General features: G+C 35.8%; 1 pseudogene; it reads left to right on the top strand.

Annotated features, from left to right (window-relative positions):
* Window positions 1–1,783: 1,783 nt before the first annotated feature.
* On the top strand, window positions 1,784–12,053 carry LOC127442715 (UPF0489 protein C5orf22 homolog; annotated as a pseudogene).
* Window positions 12,054–14,279: the final 2,226 nt, after the last annotated feature.

Genomic DNA, 14,279 nt, shown 5'->3' with positions numbered 1-14,279 from the left:
CATCGGCCTCATCCGAGATGACAATGAGTCTGCATACAGAAGGGAGGTTGAACAGCTGGCTGTCTGGTTCAGTCAAAACAACCTTGAGCTGAACACACTCAAAACGGTGGAAATCATTGTGGACTTTAGGAGGAACACCCCAATACTGAGCCCCCTCACCATTCTAAACAGCACTGTGGCAGCAGTGGAGTCATTCAGGTTCCTGGGCACTACCATCTCACAGGACCTGTACTTCGTTTGCCAGCTGAGGAAATTCAACCTGCCACAGGCACTGCTGATACAGTTTTACTCAGCAGTCATTGAGTCTGTCCTCTGCATTTCAATAACTGTCTGGTTTGGTTCAGCTATGAAATCAGACATCAGAAGACTACAAAGGACAGTTCGGACTGCTGAGAGGATTATTGGTTGCCCGCCCCCCTTTAAGAACTATACACTTCCAGAGTCAGGAAAAAGGCTGGAAAAATCACTCTGGACCGCACTCACCCTGCCCACTACCTTTTTGAACTGTTGCCTTCTGGCCGACGCTTCAGAGCTCTGAGCACCAGAACCGTCAGGCACAAGAACAGTTTTTTACCTCAGGCTATCCAGCTCATGAACAGTTAAACTGCCCCATTGAGCAATAACTATGTGCAATACACAGTTTAGTCTTTCTTATATTTATCCAACACATCCAACCTCTTCTGCCATTTCATTCCTCTGAAAACAAACCAACAAAAAAAAAACATTTGCAACAGATTTGTATTTGCTCTGTACATAACAGATTATATTAGATTTGCACTACCCATGTGTATGTGTTTATGTATGTATGTGTGTTTCTGTACGTATTTGTATAATTATGTTTTATTTTTTATTATTATCTATGTCTTGCTGCTGTTTTTGTATTGTTTTTGTATTGTTGTACACTGGAAGCTCCTGTCACCAAGACAAATTCCTTGTATGTGTAAGCATAATGGGCAATAACGCTGATTCTGATTCTGATTCTGATTATGGCACTATTTATTTTGTATAGTAGCCAACTAGATAGGGACCTATGGAGGTATATTTTTCCATGATATGTCATGTCACGAAAAAAAATAAATGTATTCAATAATTAGAGATACAGAAATGATTGTATTTTTATACATTACAATTTTTTTTTAAATGGATATCAGTGCACAATCTTGCTGATAGTGAACATGTTCTTAGCATCAAAGGATTCGTCATCTAACTTAAAGGTGCACGCAGTAATTTTTTGAAGTATGTCGAAGTATGGCTTACACTGATACCTAGTGGCCTGGGTGCTGCATCATTCAAACACAGCAGCTTTCAGTTACCACTTCCATTGTAGAAATTTACTATGCACTGTAAACCAGGAATAAATTAATCCATGAGTGAAAGTGTCCAATAACAGGGCAGTAACTGAGATTAAGCGAGTAGTGTTCAGCTGGTCATGTGATCATAACATGGCTGCCCCCATAAGGCGCCCCTGCTTCATGTAGAATAAAAGAGTTTTTATAAGGTTACTGATATGACTGAACTCTTCATCTCACATGAGTGGTCTTAATTTTATATAAATTCCGAGGCATTATTATTTCGAATGTTCTCAAATGGCACAATAATAACCAAGAGAGAAACACAGGAACGGCACTTACAAACCCCTTAAGAATATTTCTCCTACTCCTCCAAAGCCACATTCACACACACACGCACACGCACGCACGCACGCACACACGCACACACACACACACACACACACACACACGCACATCTTGATGTTGATTTTAAAAAAGCTCATGGATATGTTATGCATCAACTAACCATATACAGTGAGCTGAGTATTGAGAATTGGATTATGCCAATGGTGTATGCTGGACACATATCCCACGTTGCCTGGCTGCATCCCTACTGGGCTCAGCAGATCAAAGAAGGGGAGCACACTATGTGTATGGGAAAATATTCCTCCACCACTTCCATTAGGTGCAGTATAATAATTATATTTATAATTATAATTATGTATGCCATACCTGTATAATGGATAGTTCACCAAAAAAATGCTAATTATGTTATAATTTACTCACTCTCCTGTTTATACAAACTTGTATGCATTTCTTTCTTTCACTGAATACAAAAGGAGATGTTAGGTAGTATGTCAATCTCAGTCACCATTCACTTTAATTGCATCTTTTGCCATACTATGAAAGTGAATAGTGACTGAGGCTGTCATTCTGCCTAACATCTCCTTTTGTGTTCCACAGAAGAAAGTAAAGGCATACAGGTTTGGAACAAACGTGTTATAATTATTTTTCCTTTGCAGAGTTACAAGCACAGACGATTACTTTTTGAGTGATGCCCTTTATGTTCCACTGGATCAACTGGAAAACCCAAAAGAATTGCATTTAAATGTAATTAGAGTGGATCCTGTCCACATTTCTCAGAAAAGGGAGTGTAAAAATTGACAAAGCAGTGCTAAACTACCTAAAACTGTTCCTGCAAGATCAGTAGATCAAACGAGTGATGAGCGCTCAAAAATGGACACCCCCTGCACTTCCTCTTCTCAACCACATGATGGCAGAACTGCATGAGGAAACGGCAGTGACATTGCCATGAAAGCAGATGAGGGGTTAACAAGCTACCTTACAAACCAGCTTTTATCATTTATAGAGCACACTGACCCCTTCATACTTGACATTGAAATTTTTCAAGGAGATGCATACTCAGATGAAGTGTCATAAGCAGACCCATTCTTATATTCATTTTGTTTCTTAGGCAATTGCAGTTCTTTCTGCATATATTGTGACATCGTTATAGGAAAGCAAAGATGTTCACAGCTTTGTAGACATTTAAGATACTGATTCTCCAGGTTAAATAACCAGTCTTGACTGGCTATTCATCCAACGTGTGTTATGATCGTATGTACTGTTAATATACAGTACATTGGTGTAATATGTTGTCTGGAGTGATACATGCTTTTGTGTTTCCACTGTTGTCATCTTACAGGAAGAGTATGCTCTCCTGCAAGAGTTATACAGCTTTAGCACACCACAGCAGGATCCAGATGAGGTAATGGAGGTTATGAATTAAATGTTCCATACCAATTTAAGAGGTACTGTTTACTCACAGTCATAGCCAACAAGACTGTAGCAGTTGCTAGAGATCTTCTGAGGCCATACGGAACTAGAACTAAAGAGAAAATAAACAAATAAGTGTCACAGTAAATTTTTGGAATAACACCACTTCCTGTTGCCCATAAATGGGGCTTCAATCTTTTTAGTAGAACATTATACTTATCTTGAAGGAATCTGCTGCATCACACATTTCTTTGCCTAATTGCACATTGTGCATGTAGCCTTCCGTGATGTGCTGAAGACCTATAATTACTACATATACATGCATGATCAATCCAGATGCATGAAAAAATATTGAGATAAAAAGTACATTTCTTGGTAATTTTCACATCTTCACTGAATTAACGTTAGGTATGATGCATTAATACAGATTTGACTCTGCGGGGTTTCTCAGAATCAGATCTTTAATTATAACAAATAATTAAAATATAATAATTAAACAATTATTCAATAATTAAAATAAAACAATTCACATAAGATAAGTTTAGTTTAAACGTGCCCATACAGTGTGTATGCAGGAGAGAGAGGTTTTGGCTATTAATTGATTTAAGATGACCAGATGTATATTTGTAAAAAAATGGGGGATATATTTAATATTTACAATACATTTATTGAAAAGATGTTATTTTATATAGGTTACGGTATACTGTGCTTGCTGATTTCTATTCTGATAGAATGGGGGATTTTTGAAAATGTTTATTTATTTATTTATTTATTTTGTTGCTTGTTTTTCCAGACCAGGGTGCTTGTTTCTCTTGTGAGATTTGGCAACACTGCAACTGGTATATCACCCACCTTTAGCACAGTACTGTCATTTTAAAAAGAAAGTTATAAACCATTCTTTTATTTCATTCAAACCGGTTACCAGTTGGAAAGGAGGTTGCGGAACGCTGGAACCGGAACGAAAAAATACAGTTTCTGCTCAGAACGAACTGAAAGAAAAACATTTTGTTTTAAGTCCACAGCCTCCAGTGACTTAATACTTTTATTAAACAGACCTCAGCGATTTTATAAAATATGCCAATGTTCAAATATGGGTTACTGTAGTTAAACTGGTAGAGCATGGTGCTAGCAACGCCAACATGTGGGTTCGATTCCCAGGGAGTACACAAACTGATAAATGCACTGTATAAATGTATATCATGAATGCACTTTGGATAAAAGTGTCTGCCAAATGCATAAATGTAAATCACAGTTTAATATGCAATTAAGTATGCCGTTTGTAAGTTGATTTCCCCCAGAAAGTATAAACACTTCAAAACATTTCTCTGTTTGTTTGAGCATCAATTATACAGTTTACCTTTACATTTATTATTAATACAAATAATCATAACAAACAGTTCTACTGGCAAGTAATGTTCATTAGCTTAACTGTAAGCTGTTTACAGTTGCCAAGCAATTTGGCAATGTAGCAACAATAATTCAAATTCAATTTATGTGCAGTAACAGTATATTGGCTATTTTACAAATACATTGAACTGGTTCAGTCTATCAGAGTTTAGAGCGGGAAATGTTTGTCAAATAATTTGTACCTCTGTTTGAAAGATTGATTTATTCCAAATAGGTTATTTTATTTAGGTTATGATGCATACCTTGCTGAATACAGGATAGTTGTAATCAAGGATGCACATTTAACAAAGTGGCAAATAACAGTGTTTATTTATATTGGTATTCAGGAGGAGCTCTCAAATTGCGTAGAGAGACACACCCATCAGCTTGAAGACCTGGAAGCTGCATTTGCTGACCTGGTGGAGGATGACAGTCAGGAAACTATAGATCGTTTAGCAGCAAACCTTTCATATGCATTTCTGCTATCATAGTGACTGCAGAGCCGCAGGCTCAGTTTTTTTTATTACAGCTTCATATCAGCGAATCATTGGCTTGATTGTTTGCTGTATATGGTAGATATGCATTTAATCAAGCAGGAGATGATACAGCCTCATGCATTGATTTTTTTTTTTTAATCTTCATCACTTTTCTCTCTCTCTCTCTCTCTCTCTCTCTCTCTCTCTCTCTCTTTTATTTTTATTTTTTATTTTTTGCAGAATGAAATCTCTCGCCCGATTTGTACACAGCCTTAAGAATCGAACTGAATCACCAGACTATGAAATGGTGAATTTGTGTGTGTGTGGGTGGTGTGTGTGGGAACAAGGGGACACCTTAATAAACATACTAAATATTTGAAAGTAATGAAATTTAATACAAATAAAAAAATGGAAAGGTTTTTGTTAGGTTAAAGTTTAGGGGTAGAGTTAGGGGATAGAAAACATCAGTAGTTTAAAGTCAATGGAAATTTCCCAGCATGATAGAAAACCAAACATGTGTTTGTGTGTGTATGTTTTGCTTACATTGTGGTGACCAGCCAACTATCACTAATTTTAAATTGCTTAATAAACACACTAAATAATATTTTATATTACATACGAAGGGTTTGCTGCTAAACGATCTATAGTTTCCTGACTGTCATCCTCCACCAGGTCAGCAAATGCAGCTTCCAGATCTTCAAGCTGATGGGTGTGTCTCTCTACGCAATTTGAGAGCTCCTCTTGAATACCAATATAATTGAACACTGTTATTTGCCACTTTGTTAAATGTGCATCCTTGATTACAACTGTCCTGTATTCATAACCTAAATAAAATAACCTATTTGGAATAAATCAATCTTTAGAAACATATTCAAATGGCAGTAAGCAAATTAACAATTAAATAAATGTAATAAGATTTTGATTGAGAATATAACCCTCTAGAACCACCTAGCTTTCTGAATAATTATAACATACATATTAGAGAGTTTCACAGCTGAATGCTTTTCTGACTGCATTATTTACCAGAAAACATGAAGGATTTTTTTTTCTCAAGAAATATGAAGTAAACATACAACCCTAATTCCAAAAAAGTTGGGACAGTATGAAAAATGCTAATAAAAACAAAAAGGAGTTTTTACTCCTTTATTAAAGAATTTCTTCATATAAAATAAATAGCTAAATAAATATCAGTACTGTATGTTTAGTATCAGTCAGTGGCTGACCATTAAAATAAAGAATAAATTCAAATAAAATAAGTAGCTAAATAAACATCAGTACTGTATGTTTAGTATCAGTCAGTGGCTGACCATTAAAATAAAGAATAAATTCAAATAAAATAAGTAGCTAAATAAACATCAGTACTGTATGTTTAGTATCAGTCAAATGCTGACCATTAAAATAAAGAATAAATAAAAATAAAATAAATAGCTAAATAAACATCAGTACTGTATGTTTAGTATCAGTCAAATGCTGACCATTAACATTGTTTTCTGCATTGTTTTTTGCTTTGATGTGTATTCCTGATACAAATTAAGAAATACATTTTGATGTGACATTGTAATATCGAAGCTGGACACCCAGAGTATGGGCTTTGCAATGATAATGTAAAGATTAATAATTTGAAATATGATAAAATAAAGTCATTTTTATTTGTATAGTGCTTTGTAGCGCAATGTGCGTTATTTTGTGTTCTTACGTTCTCGTGGACTCGTGGTAGCTTTGCTTAAAAACCAAGCAATATCACATGAATGTTTTAAATCCAAAACTATTCTTTCTAAAAAATTTCTCTCAAAATGTACTCATCCACCTTAGCTACAAAAACATTTTTAGTAAATCTTTGAAACCCTCTGCATGCAATGTGCCCTTCTAGTAATATCTTTACTAGATCTTATTTCATTGGAGTTACCAACTGTTCGTAAACATGGAGTATGAACCAAGAAGTTAGAGGCTTGGAGTGTTGCTTTTGATAATGTAAAATCATTTATTTTATTTATTTCTGATTTCCCATGTTGTACCTGCATTTAAGTTACATTTGTTGGATATAAAATCATTAGGCACCTAGTAATAAAATGTATGAACATTTCTGTCTCATTTTATATATATATATATATATATATATTTCAGATACCTTATTTTTTATCTGTCAGAATGACCGAAAGCATTTTTAATTATCTGTCAATGTTTTTACATTAAAAAAAAATGAGACAGATTGTGTTGTGTGAGTCTTGGTGTCCCTGTGATCTGTTAGCACATTGTTTAATGAGCACAATCTCATTATCACACTCATCAGTCTCATTCTTATGTCAGTGAGTCAGGTGGAGTCTAGCCCCTCGCAGTCCATGAGAACATTTCTCATTACCCACTCTCTTAATACTCTCTGGTTGATGATGCGTAACCATCAACAGATATATTTTCCAGTTTGTGATGTATATTGAGATTATAATCTTTCTTTAAAGGGATAGTTCACCCCAAAAAATTAAAGTCTGTCATAATTTACTTACCCATATGTTGTTCCAAACCTATATGATTTTCTTTCCTCAGTGGAACACCAAAAGAGTAGTTTAACAGAACTCGCAATGAAGTGGAAGGAGACCAAGGGCTGTCAAGCTCCATAAAGGATATTAAAGTAGTCCATATGACTTGTGCAATATAATTCAAGTCTTCTGAAGCCACACCATAGCTTTGTTTGAGGAACAGATTGAAATTTAAGTCATTATTCACTGGAAAATCTTGGTCACCAATCACCGTTGATTATAAGGTGTTGGGGCTTCGTTCAGGAGCGTGTTTGGTTATTAGCAATAATTAATAATTACCAAAGATGATTATTAATAATTAAAATCAATAGAACATTGATTAGAATCAACATTAGCTTATAATCCTTCAAATCAACAATCATCAAAGATAACTATCAATTATCAAAATCAATAGAATATTAATAAGGATTAATATTGCTGGGGCACCACCCTGTAATCAGGGACTAATAACCAGACAGTATATCAGTCTTAATATAGGATTGTTCTCTTACGAATGTCAACGTCCGGAGAATATCGACATTCAAAAAAAGGAAAAATGAAGGCTTGAATCCGAGCACTGACATGCCCTGCCAGCCCTTGGCACAGGTGCATGCAGAACAATACCAAAACACTTCTCTTTAAAGTATAACAAAGTTTATTGATGCAGGAATATCAATTAATAATCAATACAATGCAGTTGATAAACTTCCGACTTCCAACTTCAAACTAAACAGTAACATGATTAGATATGGTAATAGATAAGCCTATGATACATGAGAGGAGTGTAGGTGGTGTGTGTGTGTGTGTGTGTGTGTGTGTGTGTGTGTGTGTGTAAGGAGAGAAGGAGTGCACAAAAGGGCGAGTGTGGCTCTCGTGGAGGGTACGTCATGCAAGGTTTCCGGCTAGAGAATGTGGCCGCAAATGTGGGTGGAGAGACTGGTTAATGGCGTCTGCCCGTTTAACGCTGGGCTCTGTCGCCAAGTTTTCTGTTCACCAAATGTGTGTGCTGGTATGTTTGTGAGGGGTTGTGTGTGTGCGGTTAGTACGAGAGAGAACAGGGTGACAGCACCGAAGCCAGTTTAGCGATTGTGGGAGAGACGGCAACCGTTAGTTTTATCACTCAGAGATGGTTCTTTAATGGATAAACTCAGTGTGCCGGTCTCACCCGTGATGGCGGAAATGCACAAACAGCTCAATGTGGTTGGATGACAACACAGCAAATCTTATTTGTCGTAACAGTGAGTTACATTAATACCTTGAGTATTATTAGCATCAATGAGCAGACTCGGCAGCAATAACCTTGATGCACAAGAATAACACACTATAATAATCTATCTCTGACCAGACATAAACCTCTTACTTGAATCGCGTGAGGACGTGTGTTGAATGTGTGTTCGTCCGTCGTTTGACTCCGACTCGGTTCCTTGAAGCTTGGGTGATGACAGGAGGCCGTTTCCTTGCTCTGTCGGCGGGCGGTATGGCGGCTGATTATCACAGGTTGGCGGAGATATCAGCGAAGTCGACTCGGTTGAAGGAGGAGGAGAAATCTTCTTTCTTCACTTCTGCAGGCAAAAAGTTGAGATGCGGATTGCTCGGCGGTCTCCTTCGGATCTGTTAGCATGCTCGGTGGAAACCAGAGAATCTCGGCTCGTCCAGCGAGGTGGAGATTGTATGGTCAAAGTTCAGGTACGTACGTTACTTCCTTGGGCAACGAGGCTACACTTAGGAGCAGCAGGGCTGCAACTAGACGTGGCGCATACTGTCGCTGGAAGCAAGGCATGGGAGGAATCTCTGGGGTTTTATACTCTCGATGACATCATGATTGAGGGATACGTTCTGTCGTGCGTTTCATCCAATAGGAGTTGAGAGTTCAATCCTTCAGAATTTCACACCTAGGTGTAAAGTGAGCAAGGCTTGATGGGATCTGTAGTCTGTTTGGACTCTCTTTGTTTGATTTTGGTGCTGTTTTGCTTCGAGTGTTCCTACAGGGCTTAGCCAGGCTTATGACTGTGTGTAGGCCTGCCTTTGTCTCCTATCTTAGCACATGAGGCCCAACAAAGGTAAAAAGAACTTCAACATTCTGCTTTAAATGACTCATTTTGTGTTTCACAGAAGAAAGTCATATGGGTTTTGAAAGATGTGTGGGTGAGTATTTTCAGTTTTAGCTGAACTAGGGATGTAACGGTTTCACGATATACCTTGGTTTTAAAACAAGCATTTTTCATACCATTGACAACATCTCATTTACGGTATTGCATGAATATAAAGTGAGGTTTTCTCAACTTTTCTCAAATCCAAATTAGTTAAATTAAGAGAATCACACAGCATTATATAAACTTGACGTGATAAAAACATTTCTCTAAATTGCGACTTCCTCATTTTGCATTCAACCGTTACTCCATTTTAAAGGTGACACACACATGCCGCATACACAGCAGCAGCTCACAGACATGTCGGAGCCTGAACATTTATTTCCCCCACAAAAGTGGTTGAAATCCACTGTAGGAATTATTGGGTTATTTTTAAGACCTATGAGGCACCATCAATGTTTCTTAGTTACCCAGTTTATAAGGTTTACAGTGATGAATATAAGTGAAAATGCATTAGGCCTATATGTTTTACAATAAAATATAGACCTCCTTTCATAAAAAAACAAACAAGAACAACACCAGATACATTGCAGTTTTACATGATTTGTAATGGCACATTAGGTTTACATGCAGACTAACATTATGTTTGTTTTCTGTCACACGAACACAGCAAATGTATTTAAGTGCTTATAATATGCATCGTTATGATAGGCAGACTGTTTGTTCATGCAATTATTTGCTTAAGTGCAGCTAAACAGTAGGCCTACAGTGTGTTTAACCCTTTAAGCTCAGATGGGCCCGGCCTGCTGGCAGGTCTGTGACATTTGTTTTTTTTTAAATAATATTAATAACTACAGTCTTGACCAACAAAAATAGGTATCGTTTGAAAGCTTAGAAGCTCTGCTTTCCAATGCATGCAGGCATTATGACCAAAACAGAAGTGTTCCCTTTAGATCATCAAAAAAAACATAAACAAAAAAATAATTGCACTGTACATATTGCAATCAGTAAAAACATCAGACTCATCAAATTGCCATGTGTCATAAGTTTTTGGAAAGCTCTCAAAGAATAGAATACAACCAGACTATTTGTTTTACTCACAAACAAAAAATAGCAAGTAATACCTAAGTATGTCTTTGACAATTATGTTGCTGTTGCTTGTATGCCGTGTTTTCCCTTATAACTTAACGAAAAATAAACGGAACATAAAATATCACATACCATTACTTAGAGGCAATTATCTTTCAAACGAGCCCACATACAATCAGATGCATAGATCATTAGATAATCCACACAAAGCACATTGTTACATATGACCACCAGGAGATGGTGCTATGTAAGTGACACAGACTCAATGATTCAAAAGGCACTCATTCTGTGAAATCTCATGACTAAAATCATGTCTGCATGCTATGCAAAACTTTAGTCACTGATATGTTTGTATGTGTAATTAGTTCTTATGTACAATTATTATGTTTTATTTGTTTGGAGAGGCTTTTGGACACATGGAGACGTTTTTGGACACTAGGATAAATTAGTTTTGTAATGCTATAACTTTTTAATTGCTTTGTCATATCAACACAATTTTTTTCTCAGATACAGTTGACATGATTGGGAACAAAACAAAAAACTATTTTTCAGAGCCACCTTATTTACACCCAGAGATATATAATTTCAATTCAGCAGATTTTTAGGCTGAGTCTCCAAATGTATCATAATCTATATCATAAAAAATCCTGAGTTATAAGCCTTTAATTTTGGGTATGCCACTGAAACAGGAAATCTTTCAAAACACCCTCAGAGCTTAAAGGGATAATACAACTAATAATATTATATGTTATTTGTAAAGTACTAAAAAGTGTTTACAAAGTGCTTTAATGATACTGTAGCAGAAATTAGACATTACTGGGAAAATAAATAAATATCATTAATTTATTTATTAATTAATAAACAAATAAACTGCAAAAGAATAATAATTTATTTGTATCATTTATTTTATGTATTCAGTAGGTATTGTTTAAAATGAAACTAAATTACAGAAACATCCAATTACTGAATCAAATGCTGAACTGTTAACTTTGGCAGTACTCATTTAAAAAACATTTCTTAATTCAGTTACATAAATCTTAAAATAATAATTTAAAAATATATATGTTTTACAGTATGGCATACAATTAAATTGCAGTAGGAAACATGTCTTTTTTCTAGTCTAATTTTAGCTATGATTAAATTTTTAACTGCTAATATTAGCAATGCACCTTTATACCGTGATACCGTAATACAGTGGTATTTTTTTGTGATGGTTATCATATTGTGAAAATGTCATAGCATTATACCTCTAAGCTGAACTATTCCTTTAATATCTTTTTTTTATTATTATTTATTTATTTTATTTTTTTTTTCAGGTCCAGTTTGGATGAGTACTGGCCAGCAGAACAAGTGGACTCCGTTCAGAACAGCATGCTGAACATTTTAGAGTGCCTATTCAGCTCCTTGGATATTCACAGAGAGTATGAATCAATACCAGCAGAGAGCACATGAGGAGATGGGATAAAATTTAACAGGGGGCTGTGGCATGTTCTTTGGCAAGGGCTGCTTTAAGATGGTTAACGTTGCAAGGCTTTTAAAGCCATGCTGAGTTGTGCCGTGTGCTCTTGGTTATTGTTGGGATTGAGAGAGTGTGTAACTATGAGGTTGTGATGTATAAATGTGCAGTGGAAGGGGAGTGGGTTTCAGGCTGGGATATGGGTTTTTAATTTAAAGCAATAGTTCTCTAATGATGTAAATGATTACATGATTTACATTTTCTTGTATTTGTGCCAAGTGCATTCAATTTAATATATTAGATCCTGCCACTGTAGGAGTAAGCACAGAATGAAATACGGGGTTGTTTTTAGCATGCTTGACAAACTGATGTTTTCTTTGATTTATTTTCTCAGTAAAGTAAACAGCCTGAGATTTTCATATGAATTCTGTGCTGCAGCCATTTATACCTTGTGTTTCCAATGTTCAGTTTGACGGTTTGATATATGAGTTGAGAATTGGAGGGACATTGATTCTAAGAGAGCATTTCCCCTTTTACTCTGTGGCCCTCTTGAGCCTCGACTGTCTTTGTCTGAGGCCTGAGGTGGTTACCAATTCATCTGAGCTTTGTACTTGCCACCTTTTCTTCTTTTTGCTCCACACCTGCAGACTTCTAGACTGCCCTGAGTATGTCTGACCAGACTTTAAATTTCACAGGATGATGAACACCTATTGTGTTATTCTTTTTCTCTTAACTATCAGTAGGACTTTAATACAATGTATTTTGTTTTGTTTTCCTGCTGTTACGGAACCCTCCATTTTATGATGTTTGCATTATTGTATTTTGTGATTTATCACATAAATACGTTAATGTAAACCACTTTCTTACACAGGAAGAAGTGCAGGATAGCAGCTTAATGTTGTATTCAGGCTAAGTGTGTGGTGTTACATAAACTCGTAGTCAAGGGTTCTACAAAGCTATAAAGAAGAATTAGAATGATTACCTTACAGAAACACTATAGATACCAAGGATGCAAGAGGAGATGCTAGCTATAGTCACTACTACTGGTCAATTAAACAGCACTGGCTGATCAGTTGCTCAATTAATCAGAAGTGACAGTGACTCTAAAACGTGAATAGTAGGACTGCTGGTCTAACTCCTGTGAAAAATATAGGTTTGTACTGCCATACTGCCCTTGAAAAGACTGCTTTCCTAACACTACCCTACCTGAGAATTTAAAATAATGATACAATGAAGTAAAATAAATTGTCATCATTCATTTGCCCCCTGGGATTTGTGTATAGTATGTTCCTAATAAATCATTTATAATACATACCTGAAACTCATGCAAAGTTCAGCAAGATGTCTCGGTATGAACTGATGTTTTTTTGTTTGTTTTTTAATTAGATGCAAGCAAATGCTAAACAGTGCAGCAATTAATAGGTCCACAGCAGTCCTCTTCAAAAGCTGCTTATTTTGTGTGGAAAACAGCTAATACAAATGTTCCATTGGTATACCAATCTAGTTTTATTCAGTTTACTTCAGATGAATACATGCTCCCATAATGAATGAATATGACATTTTAGATGCTCTCAAGAGAGCAACCATGAAGTTTGAAGGCTTTCTCTTCCCATCTAAATATGTACCATTAACAGCAATCTTCTAATATTAGTCCGGGTAAATGGTTTGCACAGAATAACAGAAAGCATGACTGATTGAATATCAAAGTTGTTTTTGACCCTTATCCCAACCCATAAAGCAGCACTTGCAAGTTTTTTCTTGTTTACTCTCGTGTATGCAAAGCACAAATCTAATGCAAGAAATTTGATTTTGAACATTATTATGCATCAAACTATAAAATTATGTCATTTATAATGTCCCATGTAAAACACTGTTTACTTATTTACTCACAGAAATGTTTAAGTTAGGAATAGTTCATCCAAAAATAAAAATCTTTTCTTGTTTAATTTCCATCATGTCATCCCAAATTATATTATTCTTCAGTGGAAAACAAAAGGTGAATTTATGAAGAATATCTTTGCAACTCTTTTCCATATAATGAATGCCAATGAGGCAAATGACTGCAAAAAAAACAAAACAAAAAAAGCACTATAAAAGTACCATAAGTGGTCCATTCGACTGTGTTATATCCCAAGTCCTACGAAGCAATATAATTGCTTTATGTGAGAAACAGACTGAAATTCAAGTCGTTTTTCAGTAAAAATCATGATGTTCATGAAAGA

The sequence above is a fragment of the Myxocyprinus asiaticus genome, chromosome 6 (genome assembly GCF_019703515.2).
Source record: "Myxocyprinus asiaticus isolate MX2 ecotype Aquarium Trade chromosome 6, UBuf_Myxa_2, whole genome shotgun sequence".
NCBI lineage: Eukaryota > Metazoa > Chordata > Actinopteri > Cypriniformes > Catostomidae > Myxocyprinus > Myxocyprinus asiaticus.
The sequence above is the reverse complement of the archived record's forward strand: the minus strand, read 5'-3'. Positions and strand labels throughout refer to the sequence as shown.